General features: G+C 32.2%; 1 long non-coding RNA gene across 2 annotated transcripts; it reads right to left on the reverse strand.

The window, feature by feature from the left end:
• Positions 1-200: 200 nt before the first annotated feature.
• On the reverse strand, positions 201-1,545 carry LOC107001857. Of its 2 annotated transcripts, XR_003574756.1 has the most exons (3): positions 1,337-1,545; positions 633-1,032; positions 201-537 (listed from the first exon to the last, which is right to left on the reverse strand). It is a non-coding gene; the product is annotated as an uncharacterized LOC107001857 (long non-coding RNA). The 2 variants fall into 2 exon arrangements; XR_001454478.2 differs by lacking the exon at positions 201-537 and having other exon boundaries at positions 555-1,032.
• Between the last annotated feature and the right edge of the window lie 226 nt (positions 1,546-1,771).

Raw genomic sequence — 1,771 nt, forward strand, 5'->3', positions numbered from 1 at the left:
ACATCATCTAACTTGCAGGTTATGATCTTCAATGCATCCTTATTGAAATAAACTGGATGGCCTTGAAAAGGAAGATAGGCATACTATAACTTTAAATATAGCATTAAAATCGTAGAGCTCAACTCATCAGGACTAATGAAACGACATAAAATTTGAGATCTCAATTCCAATTTCATCAAGCTATCTGGAAGAAGGATCTCTTTAAAAGCTCACTATCTGACAAAAATCTTGTAATTGAACTAAGAATCCTTATTAGTATTGGTTTACATGACATATCAAGCATACATAACATAGATTTTTGTAAGAGCTAGCCATAGTAGTACAATTCTTCGTGAAATTTTCTGATGAATGAATTTTAAGATGAATATAAGACAAACAACACCAAATTTTTAAATAATGAGAAGTTCCAATCATTCCACTAGCTAATGAAAACAAGCAAGGAAAATCGTCCTTGACAATTGACATTATTACCATTGCCCCACACTCTCGTGGAAAATCTTATTTTACTTCCATCTCTTACAGCATCTGTTAATATGGCTACAAATTTAAGTGAATAAAGGAGAAAAACATTAGATTGTTTAACTAAAATTCGAAGGATTCGTCAAAAGCAAGTTCAGGGCTTAATTAATTACCACAAAAATAAGGATGCATCTTTTATTAAAATTCATGTTAGCTTGCACAAATCACAAAAACTCTTATGATATCATTGCTCATTTGTGATTCACAACAAGTAAAGGGTCAAGGATGGCCAAGAAGTGTGCAGCAGTAGAGATGGCCAAGAATCTGAATTTACAATCATCTCTGAGATCATGAACACAACTTCAAAACTAAGTGTTCAATATTAGTAACACACAACCACCGTGATGACCTTGATCACTCCAGAAACTAAGCTCTTGACGACACCAAGGATAGAAACACCTCGGAATCCAAGTACAGTAATGTGTTGACAGCTTGCGTGGGATTCAGGGTCGTTCATTCAAGGCTACAGAGTTTGAAACTCAGGAAAGAGATCAAACCACCAAAAAAGGCATCCTAAAAAAAATTGTGATATAACGATTCAAAATCACCCATGCAAAAGACTGCGACTAATCTATCCATACACAAATACATTGAAGATCTACAAATGGTTTCGAAATTTTATGCAGATTCATAATAGAGTTGCAAAAATAAAAACAATTCCAAATTTCATAAGAAAACATAGTATCAGAAACTAACAGAGAGATCAATTTACTTTGTACTCAATGGAAATTGAAATGCTTGAATAAATCTCATCAGTCACACTCAAATAAAAAAATAAAAACCGAGAACTGCTTGTATAGATAAATCAAATACTAACCTAAATAAACCGTATGTATATTTAAGAAGAAATCCTAAATCAAATCTTTGACATCTTGCGCTCAACATCGGCTATCCCTGTTTGTTTTCGAGAAATTGGTGAAGAATTTTTTTTGTGTGTGTTGAAGCCCTAGACTAGATGCACCGACAGAAGCAACATAAGAATAGTTTATACGGGAACTTTTGAAAAGATTTTGTATGGGAAATTGTTTTTGCTTTAGTTTTCTAAACCAAGTTTAAAGGATTATTTTTGGGAAAATTGTATATAATGGTAAATAATCAAATTAATTATAATAATTTCCTTTTTGTTATAAACAATTTGTATTATACTCAATGTCTAATTATGTGGTGTCCTTGTAAAATATGGTTACGAATTCTACTTGGGGATCAAGTAAGGTTTTCCCTATAAATAAAGGGTTTTCCTTCGTTGTAAATA

The sequence above is a fragment of the Solanum pennellii genome, chromosome 10 (assembly GCF_001406875.1).
Source record: "Solanum pennellii chromosome 10, SPENNV200".
NCBI lineage: Eukaryota > Viridiplantae > Streptophyta > Magnoliopsida > Solanales > Solanaceae > Solanum > Solanum pennellii.